An 18,468-nucleotide genomic window follows, 5' to 3' on the forward strand; every position below is an offset into this window, starting at 1 on the left:
TCAAATCTCTTTTCCACACAACTTTCATCAGAGTGATATTTTAAAAATCCGAATCTGATTATATCATTCTCGGGCTTAAAACCTTTCAATGGCTTCCCATTGTACTTAGGATAACATCCAAACCCTTTAATGTGGCCTGTGGGTTTCTCTGTGATTGGGCCCCGGCCTACTTCTTGCAAATTTGCTGGCGCCTCTTTCCTCCTAATTCTATAAGTCATTACACCCCACCCTTAGGTGTGGAAAAGAGGCGGCCCCATGCCAGGCTCCCGCAGTGTAGACCACCCATGTAACACAAACACACAGAAAAATTAATGTATAAAAGAACACTAGGGTGACTTAAGAACACTTGAGATCTGACATTCAATGACAGCACAGTGGGACCTATATTCGAAATGTCCACGCTCATGAGTAACACCACTCGACTCGAGGCCCAGGGAAAGGCTTCTCTGCAGCCTTTGATCTGTGCCTTTAAAACAAAAGGCAACAGCATTCAAATGCCATGGATGATTTTCTACGACATTCGCCCCTGCTGATTTTGGAAACAAACACTGCCTTGAAAAGCAGAGACATCAGCATTGAAAACACTTAGGGAAGAGAAAATACGAATGAATTAACTTGTCACTGCCTTCCTCTCAAATAATACGAATGCAGTACAGTCTTACAAAAGGAAGCATTATTTCTTCGTAATGCCAAGCAACCATTTTCTTGCTCCCTTTTATGTTTCAATGTATGGATCCAGGGGTACTCACGAATTAGCACGGTTGGACACGGCAGTGGAGAAACATTTTGCAATATTAAACGATTTATATTACCCTGTAGTTTGCAGGTGTCTAGATCTCAGCCCGTTCATGATGAGCCTGAAGCCACGATAGCTGTACTTCACATTGACAACTGGCTGAACTTTGCTAAAATTATTTGATGAGCTCAAATTTACATTCTGAAAGCTGATGTAAATTTCAATTTTATGAAAATAATTTGGATTTGGATTTCAATATTCATTCTCATGTTTATTTTACTTTGTAAATTTACCAGATCATTGAAAATACTTAGGAGTAAGGTCTGTGGGCCTTCATGTGTACCCCAAATATGTTGGTGTCAGGGCTGCTCTACATTTAACAATCTTGCTGGAATTCCCTGAGTTCCTCCAATGCACTGTCCTCTTTCTTACCCCAGGGCCTTTGCACGTGCAGCTCCCGTACCTGGGTCAATTTCCCATCAGCACCCTCCACCTGGATAACTCCTCCCCACACCACACATCTTCCCTCACACGTCTCACTCTTAGGAAGCCTTCCTGAATTTCCCCGTTCCAGTTACGTTCCCTTATTACACATACCCGTTGCCTTCATTCTTCTCATTTGTTTGCTCAGTATCCGCCTTCTCAGGAGACTGCAAGCTCCTTCAAGGTAGGCACTGCGTCTGGTTCACACCTTTCTGGCACCTGGAAGAGAACCCAGCATATGACAGACGCTCAGTAAACTTCAGGGGACTCAGTGAATCACTATGCAGAGTGGCAGCTCCCATCACACTGCGTTGTAATTACTTGTTTAGGTCTCTCCATCTGGACCGTGAGTCTGAGGCCAAAAGCTGGCAATCCACTGGTCACATTTGGCCTGCAGTCTGGTTAGTTTGGCCTGCAGAATATTGTCCACCATGTCGTTAAACGTTTCAATTAATTGCCATTATTTATGAACTAGGAAACTACACTTACAGATCCAGATTTTCATCTTCTCTTGAAGAAGCCAAAGCTTTGGCATTTGACAATGTTTCCCACATGGCAACGATTCTCTAAACCGAGACACATCCGCTCTTTTCAGGGAGCTCAGCTGTCCTGACCACCACGGCCCTGATTTACCCCCATTTCATTCATTTCCACTGGACTCCTAGAGCAGAGCCTAATATTCAGTCACCAAACCATTCTTCTCTCCTGCCTGAGCTCACGGCTAGATTACATCTCCCAGCCTGCCTTGCAGCGAGGCATGGCCCTGTGACTAAGTTCTAGCCAATGAACTCTAAGAAGCAGTGATGAGAGCCACTTCCAATCCTGGTCCATAAAAAACTTCCGTGCAAGGTCCAATCTCTCTTCCCTCCTCTGTCAGCTGAATATTGACACCCAGGGCCACCCTGGAAGGTACACATTAAACATGGAAAATACTTCGGAACAAGGTATGTGGGCCTAGGTTCCTGAATAATTGCGTGGAGACTTCCCACTTACTCTCTGCCCACCAGAAACACCCACGTCGCACTGTTTCATTAGAGAGTGAAACATTCTTCCTGTGTTTTAAGCCACTGAAATGTCGAGTTTGGTTTTTTACATCAGCTAACGTGACCCTCACACAGCCCACACAGGCATTTGAACTTGGGACCCTTGCAAATGCTCTGGGAAGACAGATGATGTCTCGCTCACTCCTTCACCTGCAGTGCCTAGCATGGTTCTGGGCCCGTAGTGGATGCTCAAAAATATGTTTGTTGAATGAATGAATTGCAGGAACAGAAAGAATTCGTGTTAGCTGCAAACAGAGCCCAGGCAGGCGAACGCTCCACCACCACCCTCATTCATTCCAGCACTCCCCTGCCCATCACACCAGCCCCTAGCCTGTGCGTCTAAGCTTCCTCCTCTGACGACCCTCCCCAGGTGGATTGGATGTCCCTTCTCTCCTTCACACCTGGGCTGAGGACAGCAGGCGGTGACCTGTGGAACTGGTATACGGAGATAGGCCCGAAGTCAAAGCAGCTGCTTGGAAAATAAATTGCATGTAATCACCTGCTATTCCAATTCTAATCTCATCGGAAACCTGTTCTCCCAGTCCCTGCTTCTGCTCCTTTCTCTCCTGGCTGCAGAACGCTCTGGAAACAGAGCTCCACTGGACAAGAGGGGGCACAGGACAGAATCTACCTTCCCAATCGTGCATCACCAAATATTTATTACATGACCAGTTCAGATAACGGTGGGCGTGTGCCTTCCGTCCAGAAATTTACAATGGGAACAACTAATATTTTATACCACATTTAAAAAATCCCACTCACCTATGTTCTTTCATTTAATACTCAAACATCCGGGTGATATAGGCAGGCAGGATAGGTGTTACTGTTCCCATCATACAGAGGCACAAAGTTCCCAAACTTTTCCTTCCATGTACCAAGCACTGCGCTAAGGACTTGTGTAATTTCATTCAAAGCTCAAATCAACTCTATGAGGCACATTCTATTCGCTTTGTACTTATTTTAAAAAGATGAAGTGATTTGCTCTGGCCCGTGCATTGGTAAGAGGTCGAGTCGGGAATTGCACCCCGTCTGTTGGATCCCAGGGTGCTAATTGCTGTGCTATCAAACCCGTGAGTTACTGCGTTATATTTGTTGTGCGAATGTGTGTCCTCTATCAGACTGTGAGCTCCTCCAGGATTGTGAGACCAACGCATATCGATAACACTCACCCCAACTAGTACAGTGCCTGACACTTGGAACAGTACATAAGCAACACCTGGAAAAAAGAGAGCGGTTCAAGGACGTGTCCGCAGCCACAGATCGAGCAGTAATTCTGACTTAACTCAAAGGCTGTTCTCCAGTCCAAGGACTTTTCAATAATAACAATAATGATGATGGCCAGCGATCATTTACTGAGAACTCCTGTCAGCCGTTTTTATACATATACTCTGTCATTTAATTCTTGAAAATAACCTTGTACAATGGGTGTAGTAATACCCTCATTTTGAAACAGAGGTTCGATGAGATGAAATAACTTGCCCAAAGTCACCCAGCTAATTAGCATCAATGACTCAGCATGTCACATCTGGCTCACTTAACACTTGCCACCTTCCTTCCCTGAGAACTGGACCCAGCCTCTATGTCTGCTCCAAACGGACTGACTCCCTCCCTCCCCATTTCCCAAAGCCTGACCCCCACCCAGCTGATTACAGGAACCCCATTGCTCACACATTCCTGCAATGGAGCTGCAGGTCTAGGGGAGGCCTCTTGGGTGTGGGGGACACTTGCCAGCCTTACAGCAGAGCAGCTAAGCTCATGGGTTTCTGTGTCAGGCAGGTCAGGTTCCAATGTTCTCCTTTCTAGATGCACAAATGTTGGAGGAAAGAGAGACGGAACTCGACAGAGACTATTAGTTCTCTATGAAGGGTGGCCTGGGCTCCCCAACACATCTTGTGGCCCCCCTACATGTTCCATCCATCTATCCACCCCTTCTTTTTTATCTATCAATCAATCCATCCTTTCTTTTATCCATCCTTTTATCAATCTACCCTTCCATCATCTTTCCTTCTTTCTTCATTCATCTCTTCCTTTCTTCCTTCTGTCCATCCATTCCACAAAAACATATGGACCAACTATTCTGTTCCCAACACTGTATTGGGCTTTGAGTTGACAAAGATAAGACGGGGGCACAGAGGGTGTTACTGTAATACAAGACTCACAGAGTTGTTTGTGAGAAAATCAGGCACACAGTGAGTGCTCAACACCAGCAGTTGACATTGTTTTTATACAACCAGGTCCTGCCCTGGCGGAATTCACAGTGTACCTGGAAGGTGCATTTGTAAATAAACTAAGACTGGGATAAAAAGCCAAGTAGTGGGAGGTAACTAAAGTCAGCCTGAGGCCTCAAGGCCAGTCTCATGGGAGAAGAGGGTCCCTTTTCTCATAAAAAGGAAACTCTTCCGAAAGAAGATTCATCACAATTCATCACGCATTACTTGACGACCTTGAGGCATTTAAAGACTTTCATGGATAATCACACCTTTTCCCCTTGGTCAAGGTCTTTGCCAAAGCATTTCCAGCACTCCATTCTTTGTCTCTGTTTCTGCGTTTAATGGATCTTCATTCACCCATATATTGCATCTAGAATGCCCTTGGAACTTAATGTATTTCAGATTCATCATAAAATTACAGCAGTGAAAAGCACCTTAGGTACCATCTACCCAATACTTCTGCCTTCGCTCAAAGGAAAGGCCCAGAGAGGTTAAGTGACTTGTCTGAAATGACACAGCTAACCTGGTGACTCAGCCGGGACCAGATCCAGAGTCTTCTGATGCCCATCCTAGGTTACTTCCATCCTACCATGCTTCCTACTCCTCGAATTTCTCATGCAACGTCACACCAAGCTGCCATCCCACGTCCTCTTCTGTGTATTTCTTTATCTCTTCTGCATCCACGGCAGGGTGGCAAGTTGAGGGCCAAATTATCTTGAGAAAATTACTTTGCCTCCCTGTTTTCCCATCTGCAAAATTACGTTGATAAGACTGACTTCACAGATTTGACGTGCAGATGAAAGAAGAGAATTTAAGTGAAAAGCCGTGCTCTGTATTGTCTTTGATCCTCAGAACAGCCTGTAAATGGCAGAGTCAGGATTCGGACTTACCCGGATCTGACTGCGACGTGTATGCACTAGGCACGACATTTCTGATACTTCGAGGATACTTAACAAAGAAAAGAAACTAGCGTCCAAGGAGGTCAAGTAGATGTACTTTTCCCTCTCACTCCTGCTAAGTACAACTAAAGTTCCCGGACATTTTATATAAAATAAACCTAAGTACAACCTCTACTTTGACCTGCAAGTAACAGAGTAGCACTAGTTTCTTGCCCTGAAAGAGAAAACCAGCAGTGTCAGAGAAAACCAGACAAAACAGAACGCGTTCGGAGACCCAGGCTTTCACAACATAATACAAAAATGCACAAGTTTCCGTTGAAAACCACTCATCACAGCAAGAACCAGCAATCTCTCCAACTGAATGAAAAAAATTACAATCAATAGATACCAACATCAAGTTGCCAGAGGTGTTAAAATGATCTGGCCAAGAATTTAAAGCAGCCATTGTAAAAATACTCTAATGAGCAATCAAAAACACACTTGAAACAAATGGGAAAAAAAAATTGAAAACCTCAGTAAATAAATAGAAAGTGTCAGTGAATAAACAGAGGATATGAAAAAGAATCAAATGGAATTTTTAAAGTGAAAAATACAATTTTTTAAAAGAATTCAGGGAATGGGCTTAACAGCAGAATGGATGGGAATAGTCAGTGAACTGGAAGATAGAACAATAGAAATTACCCAATCTGAAAAACAGGGAGAAAATAGGCTGAAATGAGAAAAATGAACAAAGCCTCTAGGACCTGTGCGACTATGAAAGATCTAATATTCATGTTGTTAGAGTCTCAAAAGGAGAGAAAGAGAGTGAGTCTGAGAAAGTACTCAGAGAAATAATGGCTAAAAACTCCCCAAATTTGGCAAAACAAACAAACAAACAAACAAATAAACAAACCTACAGATTCAAGAAGCTAAGCAACTACCAAAGAGATTCACACACCATAATTAAACTTCTAGAAACAAAAGAGACATTAACAATCCTAACAGCCAGAAAAGAAAAAAAAAGATACCAATAGGGAAATAAATGACCTCAGATTTATTAACAGAGGCTATGGAGGCTAAAGGGAATTGCTCAGTATTTTCAGGGGCTAAAAGAAAAAAATTGTCCATCTAGAATCCTATACCCAGTGAAAACGTCCTTCAAGAATAAAGAGGAAATCAACACATTCTCAGGTCAAGAAAAATGAAGAGCATTTGTCACCAGCAGCCTAAAGACAGAACGGCTAAAGAAAGTTCTGTCAACAGAAAGAAAATAATTTTTTAAAGGAGCTTTGGAACATCAAGAGGGAAAAAAGAACACAGTAAATAAAAACATGGGTAAATACATGTTTCCTTTTCCTCTTGAGTTTTCTAAATTACGTGTGATGCTTGGAGAAAAATAGATAAATCATTATAAGAAGAGAAACATATTTGGAAGCTACTTTTTAAGATCCTTGTTTATAAACACGTTTTTTTCCTTGATATGGGTATTATTTAGAATCTCCAAAAACTTCATCATTTCATTTTTCGTTTGCTCCCTCAGAAGGTCCAAGTCCTTAGACGAATCATACATCACTTCTCCTTCGTCAAGTCCACCCAGGTCAGGCACCCTGCACCCACACCCAGCAAACTCTTTTTTGTCTCTCTAAACCCTTTCCTTAAACATGGCTAAATCAGAACTCTTTGACTGCACGTGACGTACACTCAGTTTGAACTACCCGTGTTTCTTGGAAAATAAGACCCAGCCAGACCATCAGCTCTAATGTGTCTTTGGGAGCAAAAATTAATATAAGACCAGTCTTATTTTAACATAAGACTGGTCTTATATAAGACCGTGTATAATATAATATAATATAATGTAATATCGGGTCTTATATTTTTGCTCCAAAAGACACATTAGAGCTGACGGTCCGGCTAGGTCTTATTTTCGGGGAACCATGGAAGCTTAAGGCAAACAGTAGGAAGATCAGGGCTGGTGCTACGAAATGGCTAGAATTAGTGTCTCCAATACCATCAGCTTCCAATACCTTTCTTCTCCGTCCTATGTCAGCTTCCTCGTTCTGCACACCAGGTTCATGAGCATCTATCTGTGCTTTCTCTGAGTCTATATTCTAACAGCCCTGCAGCCAGAATAGAAACATGATCTGAACATAAAAATCCCTAACTGAAAGCCGGTCATGGCGGGTAGTCATATCCGGAGCCTGTAGCTTCCCTTACAAAGGGCAATCTTTCCCTTAAGTGAGCCTGTCTATTGTCTTTCTGCATCTAAGATAACATACCTTTGAAAGGTCAGAGTAATCTTTTCTTCCGGACCCTTCAAGGCACACGTTTTGTTTGCCCAGCATCCAGGACTCTCTTTTGCTAACAGATCCCACCCCCTAGGCATAGGGTTTCGGAGGTTGGTCAAAGGGGAAGAAAAGACCTACAAGTGACCAATCATAGTCCTTCCCTGGGATTTTTTTTTTTTTCCAAATGGGAGGCAGAGGAGAAAATTCGTTTTATGTTCAGACCATCTTATGTGGTTCATTTCGGTCTCTGAGTTTGTGGGGCCTGCTACGCTGGCCTCCCCTGAGCTTGTCAGTTTTAGTACGTGGCCCCTTTTTCATCCACACTAAGAATAGGATTCATTGTAAACTTACTACATTCCAAATACTGTACTAAGCTTTTTAGATTTGCTATTTCATTCGATGTTTTATCCCTACAACAAACTCAGAAAGCAGATACTACTATGAAATCCGCTTTACAGACATGTAATAGAGTGGAAGAAAGAAAACTAACGTTTGTAGGTTGATGATACATAGCCTCTTGGGACGGCAGGGAGATGGCTCAGAGCACAGACTCCTGAGTCAGACAGTCTACATTCAAATCCAGTTTTATCACTTACTGGCCCTGTATTCTTGGGCAAAGACTTACATAGTACAGTGGTACTTCGGTTTTCAAATGTCTCCGTGGACGAACTTTTCAGTTTATGAATGCTGTAAATTTTACGGATCTATGGTATCATTAGATAGTAAAATTCATGCTAAATTTGCAGTTTTAGGGGTTGATTTTAAAGGTCTGGAACGATTAATCCATTTTGCATTACTTTCTATGGGAAAACCGTGCCTCAGTTTTCGAACGTTTCAGAACTCGAATGAACTTCCGGAGCAGATTACGTTCGAAAACCGAGGTACCGCTGTATTCAATTTGAGCCTGTTTCCTCATCCTTAAAATGGACATAACTGCCTCCATCTCAGAGTGTCATTAGGATGAAATGAGATTCATTCATTTGTTCAATCAACAAATATTGCGTGCATGACTTAATGTGCCTCATAATTTTGCAAGGTTGGGAAATACTGCCTACGTTTATGTAAATGAGGAAGGTGAGGTTTAAAGAGCTTACATTATTTGCCAGACTCCACACTGCTAGTTAGCAGGGAGCTGGGATTCAGATCTAACTAGGTTTCTTTTGGTCCCAAAGAACTGGCTATAGTTCCAGGACAAAGGCTGTTTGGGTCAGAGGCTGCAAAGAGGTGAAGGGTGGGTTACATCCAATTTGGGAAGCGCTCTTTTTGTCCTGTCAAGGAACACGGGGAACGCGCTGGGGAAACTGAGGCTTTGGGCATGTGAGAGGAGGAAGGCAGCAGGGTCTACAGCTGGCAGTGGGGAACAGGAAAAGATGGGCACTGCCCGATGAGTGGCCCCGAGTCTCCAGAAATGCAGCCGGTCTCTGGGGACACACTCTCTCAGGATGGCTTTGCGATCACCAACCCAGGTGGCCTCAGCAATTACTAGATTTGCCTTGTGCACTGTCATGTGGTGATTTATCATAAGAACTATATATTTATTTGGCCTTAGGCCCATTTCTGGCACAGAGCCCCTGAGACCTTTGGAATTTCCTAAGTGTGACAGCAATAAAGGTGCCTTCTGGTGTGGTAATGCGGTAACTTTTGGACCACACCTTAGGAGGAGGGCTGGCTGCTAGAAGAAGCAACCTGGTGTTTAGAGGGTTGGTACATTCAGGCCCACCCACTGACCTCCTTGGAGGGGAGGGGCTGGAGATTGAGTTCAATCCCCCATTGGCTAGTGATTTAATCAATCACACCTATGGAATGAAGTCCCCATAAAACCCCAAAGGGAGGAGATTTGAAGAGCTTTCGGGTTGGTAAACATGGGAACAAATGTGCAGAATTCAGAGAGGGCACGGGGGCTCCGTGCTTTGCCCTATGCCCTATCTCCTTCCACAACGGGAAGGCACTGTCCACGTGCCAGGAAGTGAGCTCTCACCGGCTGATACCCTGAGTCTGCCAGGGCCGTGATTTTGGACTTTGCAGCCTCCAGACCTGTGAGAAATAAATTTCTGGGGCTTATAAGCCACCCACTCTGTGGTATTCTGTAATCACAACCTGGACAGACTCAGATAAGAGACCACGGAGAAGATAATTTTAGGGGTTCCTAGGCCCAACATTAAATAACATCGAATCCCATGGCAAGAAACTTCATCCTTTCCCCATCATCCTAATTACAGAAAGGAGAGGTCTCAAGTGGGTGCTAGCGTATCTTTACCGCCCCCCTAACCCTTGCTAATCTCCCCTTCCAATAAACGATGAAGCAGGCCTTAGACGCAGCACCTCGGCAGCCTATATACAACACTAGCTAGAATGTTAATGATATTGTTTTCTCCCTCACCCCACTGAGTCTTTAACTGGTGTCCCTCTTTATAGAGCAAGTGAGACCAGTTTGCCTATATATGGTAAAACTAATTTTACAATAAAATTTAAATATCTAGTCTTTAAAATAGAAGTATTGCTAAGTGAGTCAGCTTAAAGAGAAATATCATCTTGATAATAGCAAAAAAAAAAAAAAAAAATCACGCATGTGGTATTGCAAGGGCTGAATTCCAGGAACTACTGCATGATTTCTTTTGTCCTAATAGCAACCCACTGAGGTAGATGCCATTTTTATCTCTAGTTTATATGGAGGAAGCTGTGACACAGAGAGGAAAAGAGACTCGGCCAAGGTTGTTTTAAACAGGCCTCTAAAACTCAGTTCCGCCTGGCACCCAAGTCTGACCATGCGGACAGATGATGGTGTTTGTTTCCAGAATCAGAAGTTGTCAATTTGGGAGAGCCTTATGTGCCTTTCTGAAGGTCTCCAGTGACCTGCTGGCTTTAAGAAACTAGCTACCAGGTGTGTGGCTCACCCTGGCCTGCCAAAGCCTGGGCCAAGCACTCCGTCCTCTCTCCACATCTCCTGCAGCTTCTGCCCCCACAGCGTCAGCTAGAGAGAGAGGCAGCGTGGTACTGGGGGCCGGCCCTGCACTGGAAATTGCTCTCTTAGGTCAGCAGTGCAGAGTCCCCGGTATGACTGTTCCAGAGAAGACACCTTTCAGTGTGCAGGTATTCAGGACATTCAGGAACTTTCCCGAGCAGGACAGCTCCTTCCTCTGCTCTCACCTACCCCCATCACTGGAGTGCCCACCTGCTGGCCTTTCCAGCTGCTGTGCTTCTGTCATCGTTCTGCTTGGCAGAACAGGCCTTCTCTACACACTGATGAGTCATGCGTTCTGTACATTTCAACGGTTTACCCCTGCAGGGAAGATTCTGGTAGTACCTTCGCTCTCACTGCTCTTAAAACCCCACGCCTCCCTCTTAGGACTATTTCTGAGGCTCTTAAAGAAAATTGAACTTTTCGGCAGCCGGAGCGCAATGGTTGGAAAAAGAGCAAGGCTGGGGTTTGGGGGAGGTGTCCTCATGATTCGCTGGCTGGGAGGAATGTTCAAACGTTCTCTCCTCTTCAGGTTTGACAATCTGAGTACCTGGAATGTTCTAGGTGTTCTACAGTGTGTGAGAATTCTTGACCTCGGAAACTAGACAAATCAAAGGAAAATGACATTTGGTAACTTTCCATTCACTCAACACACAGACAAGACGCCAACTTTAAGTTACTGTGATTTCTTCTTTGGAGCCAATTCTCAATTACGCAGTGAACGGTATTAGACGTAAGGTGATAAATGCTGCGTTTGCGTTCCAGCTCTGACACGCGTGAGCGTGGACACCTCATTTAACGTCTCGGGGCCTCAATTCTCTCATCTGTAAAGTGGAGCGATTGCACAGGTCTCTCACCCGAGGTAAGCGTGGGCCCGTTGCCTGCGCTCTCTGCGCCATGGCTTTCTCTAGTGCAAAATGAGCACATTAAACCCTGGCTGCTTCACAGAGGTGATGACAAGAAGGATGAAAGGAAACGGTGCCCGTGGCTCTACTTTGTTATAGGTAAAGGTCCATCAACTGAGAAGTGTTACTGGAAGGAGAAAAAGATCACCAGCTGATGAATGCATGTCCTTGAGTCGCTAATAATATGATCCTTCTCCGACTAACAGAAATAAAAGGAAATCTGGTTTGGTTTTGCTTTTTTTTAGAAGTGCTCCTCATATCTCTGCAGAGCCTGAGCTAGACAATCTTTATGTGTCCTGGATTGTTTTCATTGTCGCGAGAACATTCCACATGAGTGTTACCCTTTTAACAAACTTTTAAGTGTGCAATTCGATAGTAACTGTAGGCGCGACAGTAAAGGTAAGAGCTCTAGAACTTATCTTGTGTAACCGAAACGTCATGCCCCTTAAGAGGCAACCCCCCATTTCCTGCTCCCGCCAGCCCCCCGTAACCACCATTCTATTCTCTGCCTCCAGGAGTCTGGCTACTTCACATGCTTCGTGTTAAGTGGGAGCACGTGCTATGTGTCCTTCTGCGGCTGGCTTATTTCACTCACATCCTGTCCTCCAGGTTCATCCATGTTGTCACATACGGCAGGATTTCCTTCCTCTTAAGGCTGAGTCACAGTCTATCAAAGTCCATCATCTGGACATACAACATGTTCCTTCTCCATTTGCCCTTCGAAGGACGTTCAGGTTGTGGCCCCATCTTGGCGACTGTGAATAATGCTGCCGTGAACATGGGGGTGAGGAGATATGGGAGGGCACATGGGAAAACAGGAAGCCACAAATGTGGGAACAGCAGGAGACAAGCACAGCAATGGCCTCAGAGCAGACGGGCCCTGCCGGGCAGTCTGCACGGAGACGAACAAACGCCAAACTCTTCGCCAGCCCTTGTCTCACTCATTCGAAGACAACCTAAGTGGCCGATTGTGGCACGCCTGCCCGCCCAGCCTGACTGTCCTGTCAGAGGATCTGGCCCCGTCTGCTCCCACAAAGGGGTGGCAGGCATCTGACTTCCCTCTCCTCCGAGACCACATCCGGTGGGAAGGACACTCTCCCAGGGGAAATCAGGACCTGTTAGGAAGAGGAAAACGATTCTGCACGGCCCCTAAATGCCTAATAACTACTGCGCAGAGATTACGTAAATGCTTAAGTAATCACAAGGTGCCACTCTCAGATAGGACTTTATTTTTCTTTTTGCCATTACACGTTTTCCCACCTGATCGAAAACAGGTGATGTGGTGAGACAGATCGGTTTTGTTTGTTTGGTTTCCTCCGTCTCTTCTCTCCTCTTCCTTCTCACCTCTCCTCCCTTCTCTCCTTCCCTCTTCCTCTCTCTCTGTCCCTCCCCTCCTTTCTCTCTCTCCCCCAGCTCCTGTCAAGTAAGGTGACAGAAGCAAAGTGAGTCTTAAATGATACTCATGAGTCTCCTGGGTCTCTCTGAACCAGAGAGAAAAACCTGTTTCCCTCATGTTTCAACATCTGGCCAATTACACCCTCTCTCAACCTATCCCACACACGTGCATGTACACGTGCATCCCACACATGTACACACATAAAGACACACACACGTGTGTATAAACACACACGCACTCCCCTAACCCTCGCCTCCCTCTTCCTCCCGGGCAAAGGGCCCTTTTCCTCCAGCTTGTCCCCACTCCTGCTTCACCTCGTGAGGAAAGGTACCCCGGTGCGAGCCGGACTCTGTCTTTTTTCCAACCCCCTGGGATATAGTGGAGACAGAAGCACGCCACCATGCAAATATCCTGGTCCTGCCCTGTGGCAGCCCCTGACCACCGTGGCAGCTCAGCGACACGCGACAGACCTTCTACAAATTCTGCCAGAACTGACCTGCCCCTCCCAGGGCTGCGGGAAATGGGGTTAAAGGGGTGCTGGAAGGGTCCTCCGCCATGAGCCAAGCGTGTGTGGCAAAACAAACACAGCAGAGAAATGCAGTGCTGCAGCTCTTATAGGACGGCAGGCGAGAGCCTGCAGACAAAGGCAAATGGCCAACGTCAGGAGAGAAGCGCCAGCGAGTGGCGGGGACCCTTTGGGCAGCCTCATAGCAGGGCAGGAAGTGTTTCCTGCAGCAGCTCCAGGCGGGATTTCTAATGGACTGCAACCCCACCAAGAGGTGTCGGTTTCAACCACAGCCTGTAACAGCCGACGTGGCCAAGCTACGTTACACACGGTATTTTCCCCTGTATTTTTACCATGAGAATTTTCAAGGATACATACAAATGGAAGGAATTTTACAGTGAAAACTCATACACCCAATACCTAGATTCTGCTGTTAACCTCTCCTTGCTGGAACACGTACCTCGCCATCTGTCTACCCATGGAGCTGCTTAATTTTTTGATACATGTCACCATAAGTGACATGCGAGCACATTCACCCCAGCACTTGGGCATACGTCACTAGAGTCCAGGATTTGTTTATGGTTGACACACAAGGGATTTTTGACATAAAACAGGAAAATACAGGGGTTTGGGGAAGGGGGGGATGAAAGGGTGGAACACAGAAGATTTTCAGGACAATGACAAAACCCTTTGTGATGCTATAATGCTGTACACATGTCCCTTACACATTTGTCAAACTATGCCATCTACAACACATGCACCACTCTGGTGGGGGCCATTGCTAATGGGGGACCTGCGTGTGAGGGGGTGGGGTGGCAGGTGGATATGGAAATCTCTGGACCTTCCACTCAATTTTGCTGTGAACCCAAAACTGCTCTAAAAAATAAGTCTCTTGTAAAACATTAAATAAATACTAAAAAGGGAAATAAAACATTCGACGCAGGACTACGTAGTAAGCACATCCCAGGGCTGACCGCAGCTCGCACACGTCGGTTTTGCCTGCCCACCACCTCTTCCCGTTCCTCCTGTTGCAGAACCCCACGTTTCCTTTGGCTCAATGGTCCAGCTCTTCTCAAAGCCTGTGTGGTTTGGGAATAGCTTCCCTTGGCTCCAACCCTGGACCCATGAACCCCGATTTCTGGTCGGCTATAGAAATCCAGCTCTGAGTCCAGCTGAGAGGGGTGCATTGGTGAGGCTGGTCCGCTGAGGGCCTCCGTCCCCCAGGACTGTTCATCTTCCATCTTTTTATGATGCTGTAAGAACGTGCTTAAGAATGCTGCTCATCCAAAGCAAAGCAGAGCCCAGTGACAGACAGGGCCGTGGACTCTTTGCTCCTGGATCCAGCCAGGCCTGACGCCCAGCAAACTTCTGTACTTTTCAGTTACGGGAGTCCATACACTCCTTCTAAGAAATCAAGCTGGTTTGAGGTTTTTCTGTCCATTTCGATAAAGAGTCCTGACGAACATACACGGTTATTAGAGATGAATCGGGATTCGCCCCCAGGTCTGGGTTCAAGGCTGCAGATGTTAATAGTTACGCTAACATACCCTGCAATTAGGTCCTAAACTGAGAGTTCAGAGAGGAAGGAAGCTTACCCTGCCCACGAGGTAATCAGAAGCCAGGAAGGGCAGGTCACAGGTAACCCCTGAGGGCGACACAAGGTGGTCAGTGGTGTGGAAGAGGGGTGCCTGGGTCAGGGAGGTGTGGGGGGACGTGCAGGGTAGGAAAGGCTTGGAGGATGAGGTGACCTTTAAGAGGAGTCTTGAACAGTGAGGAGAAACCAGAGGACAAGGTACACTCTTCCGGGAGGTAGGGGAGCAGCGTTGGTCATCAGAGGGGTCCTAGGGTGCTCTACGCCCCACGGCAGCAGGCTTCCCATCCGGGACAATCTCACTCATAATTACTGTGTGTCTCTCGATCGGTCTGTCTGTCTGTGTGTCCATCTACCTCCTCTCTCTGAGTCTCTCTCCGCATCTCCGTTTCCTTTCTTCGCTCTCTCTCCCCCTCCCTCTCTCCCCTCCCCCCCACACCTGCGTGCACTCACTCTCCTAACTGCTGGGAGGCAGTCCACTCCAGCATCAATACCTCCCTGGTCCAAGCCACCATCACTTGTCACGTGTCCAATGTGACAGCCTCATAACTTGTCTTCCCACCGCCATTCTTGCCTCCCTCCATCCATCCTCCGCCTCCCAGACAAAGCAAATGTTTTCAACGCAAATCTAATCAAGGCACTCCCTGCCTAAAACCAGGGATAAAGACCCACCTCGTCACCACAGCCTACACGGCCCTTCCCACTCTCCAGCTGCATCCATCTCCGTGTACCCCCACTCACTGCACCCCAGCTTCCCTGGTGTCCTGGTTCTCCAGTCTTTCTCCCTCCAGCCCAGGACCTTTGCACTTGCTCTTTCCTCTCCCTGGGATGCTGCCCTCACTCCCAGACTCCTTCCCCTTCATCTAATTCACCTTTACTCATCTGTCACCTCTTATCGCAGGTTCAAACCTCACTGCCTCAGAGAAGACTTCCGGTTTGCCCAACCACGTTAGGTATCACTGGTACACGTTTTCCCGTTCCTTTGACTCTTTCTTTATAGCACAGATCCAGGTTTATACCCATATCTGTCTTAGAGGGATTGAGTCCTGCCCGCCTCCTGCCCTTAAGATCCAGGAAAGCAGAGGCCGTATCAACGTTTGAAAACAGCGGTACAGGCGGAACACAGCACGGGGCTAGCACACGCTTCCAGTTGTTAGTCCCCCACCACTCCCTGTTGCTTTCCCAACCCTGAGCGAAGTGTTACTTGTTATAGTTACAATGGATGCGATGTTTGAGCAGCTGTTCTTCTTAAAGAATTATTGCTTCAGCCCGCTTCCTCTATCAAGAGGGAAGAAATGGAAGCTGGACCAAGAGAGCCAGGTGTTTCCAAGAAAATGGGAGACAGCCTATTTCCTTACGGAAGAGAAGAATGCTAACAGGTCGGCCACATTTGTGGTTCTGAGCTGTGCAGGCTTACAGGCAGGTGAGCTTGCAATCTCCTCTCCTACCGTCCTCCACATATTTCGATGATATGTAGTATTAATTTATTCATTGGAGAGGTATTTCTGGACACCTACCTGGTACTGTTCTTGGCCCTGGCGACACAGCAGAGGACAAGACGGATGTCACAGGAAGCCCACAATACACTGTGTGACAGTTTTCTGTTGTGTACCTGTCCTTCCAAGTAGACTAAACTCCCCCCGTGGTTACAGCACAGGCTGGAGCCAGACTGCCTTGGATCTAGTCCCAGGCAGGTGGCCTTAGGCAAATTACCAAACTTCTCTGGGCCTCAGTTTTCTAACCTGTGAAATGGGCCTGATGACTGCACCTTCCTCCCAGTGTCAGCGTGAGGATAAAATGAGCTAAGACATAGCTCTCTCATAAAAACATCCCAATAAATGTTAACTCTTATTACCCGCCTCTGTACCCTAAGCAGGTCGGGCTTCGTGGGTGTGTGACCTGTGCAGTCACACAAAACCCCACCCCACGCCTAGAAGGGCTCGACATGTGCTTTACTGCCTTTCTGTTGCTGTCCTGAAATTCTTAATTTTTGAACAAGGGGACCTGCATTTCCATTTTTGCCTCAGGCTCCATAACTATGTGGTTAGTCCTGATCAACACACATTAAATGTCCAGCAAAAGTCTGTTGAAACAATGAATAAATGAATGAATTGAGCCAACCAGAGGTGTCCGCTCCAGCACGCCACTGCTGTACAGACCCAGTCAAGTTAGTCAGCCCTGAAGCAAAATTAAACAGACTTAGTCGTTGGCTCATCCTGCTCCTCCCCCGGGACCAAAAACCTGTCCTAAGAGCTTAAAGTTCTTCTCACCCAACCCATCCATCTCCCAGGGACTCAGACTTTAACAGGCTGTCAAGGTTCACTGTGCAGCCAGCGGAGAACCCAGTGCAATTCCCCACCCCCAGATCGCAGCCATTGCCCGGGCTGAGCATCCCTGGGACAAGGCTTTCCTGGTTTCCTTCATCCCCATTTTACAGATGGGGAAATGGAGGCTGAGGAACAATGAGGTCTGTGAAGATTCCCCGTGCAGCCTGGTAACTCTGCCCAGCCAAGTTTCTAGTTTTATACAGAGTCTCTAACTATAGCCACACAAGTCTTTTCTAGAGTGGCCAGTCATAAAGGAAAATTACATGCAACATATTTGACGGTGCCTGGGCCACCCTAATGACATCCCGTGTTCTAACACTCTGGCTAAGATCAGGACAGCTCATTTCCCTGAGTCCCACATGCCCTGCTCATTGGGTGTCAGGGCCCTGCCTCCTTCAGTGTTTCTTGAGAGTCCACAACAGGCTGACTCTGCATAGAAGCCAGTGGCACCACCGCAAACAAAACAGACAAAAGAGCCCAAAACAGACAAGAAATAAATAGACAGTATATGGTGTGGTGCTCAGCACTCTGGAGAAAAAGTAAGCAGTGGAGGGCAAGAGGAAGTGAGCATTCAGGAGGGGAGCAGGAGATTTCAATTTTAAATAGGATTGTCAGGGCAAGCCTCCATGAGGAGGAGACACACAAAGAAGACCCAAAAAAGGTGAAGAAGCAGGTTAATGCAGCCTTCTAGGGAAAGAGCATGCAGAGCAGAGGGAACAGCCAGTGCAAATGCCCTGAGGCATTAACCGTGGTCCCCACAGTAGGTAGCAAGCTCTCTGAATGAACTGGGGAGCTGTGTCAAATCCTGTACACACGGTCCCCAGGTCACTCCAGTTGCCTGCAGACAGATCCAATCGACAGGGTTTTGAACCATTATTTATTGAGCCTCTCCCATGGCCCTGCTTTATGTATCAACGCTGTGGGGGTTTTGTTTTTGTTTTTGTTTGGGGTAGTCACATGTAAACAACAGTTCACAACAAAATTTCAGGACCTAACTTGGCTCGAGCTATCAGACGGGCATTCACTGGGCCCACAGGACTTTCATCTGTCCCTTTCGGGGCCACAGCCTCACTGGGCACCACAGACCCAGGCAGGCCCAGCAGACCCCTCCCTCATGCAGAATGCCTGACCCTGGATGTGTTGGAGTTTG

The 18,468-nt window shown here is 46.6% G+C and overlaps 1 long non-coding RNA gene across 2 annotated transcripts in view; it reads right to left on the reverse strand.

The window, feature by feature from the left end:
* LOC141569507 (uncharacterized) overlaps nucleotides 1-18,468 on the reverse strand; it is a 243,230-nt gene that overhangs the window by 130,656 nt on the left and 94,106 nt on the right. For both annotated transcript variants that reach the window (XR_012493236.1, XR_012493235.1), the window contains one exon: nucleotides 1,334-1,438. This is a non-coding gene — a long non-coding RNA (uncharacterized LOC141569507). The remainder of the gene's footprint in view (nucleotides 1-1,333; nucleotides 1,439-18,468) is intronic.

This window comes from Rhinolophus sinicus, linkage group LG18 (genome assembly GCF_036562045.2).
Source record: "Rhinolophus sinicus isolate RSC01 linkage group LG18, ASM3656204v1, whole genome shotgun sequence".
NCBI classification, from domain to species: Eukaryota; Metazoa; Chordata; class Mammalia; order Chiroptera; family Rhinolophidae; genus Rhinolophus; species Rhinolophus sinicus.